A 487-nucleotide genomic window follows, 5' to 3' on the forward strand; every position below is an offset into this window, starting at 1 on the left:
TTTTCTTCTCAGCTATGAATACACTTCTGGTGATTTTCAACTGACTCTTCTCAAGCGAATTTACTAGATATAACAGAGAACTAGCTCCAGGAGCAGGGATCAGAACTATGATTGCCCTCCCAAATAAAAGCTTACCATTAAGTTGCCAAGTTCATGTTTTCTTATGGCCATTCTTTCTATCCCATTAATCTTGATTTCATTCCTGCATAGTGATGGTGGAGCACTGCAAAGAGACATCAGATGGTCTGTTGCCTGTGGTCATGTAAGAGTTTTGCTTACTGATGGAAAATGTGGCTTTGAAATCCCTGGAGCTAATGAGGGAGTTTAGCATAAATACTCATGTAATGAAATGTAAGCTAAGCAATTGTACAGCAGTGTGGCTCTCATAGACAATGAGCTGCCTTCCTAAATCACATAGCTACCCACAGCTGTTTGCAACTCTGTGGCAAACTAAATAGTCATCCTCTCTCCTCATCTCTCCCCTTCT

The sequence above is a fragment of the Acanthisitta chloris genome, unplaced genomic scaffold (genome assembly GCF_000695815.1).
Source record: "Acanthisitta chloris isolate BGI_N310 unplaced genomic scaffold, ASM69581v1 scaffold8882, whole genome shotgun sequence".
NCBI lineage: Eukaryota > Metazoa > Chordata > Aves > Passeriformes > Acanthisittidae > Acanthisitta > Acanthisitta chloris.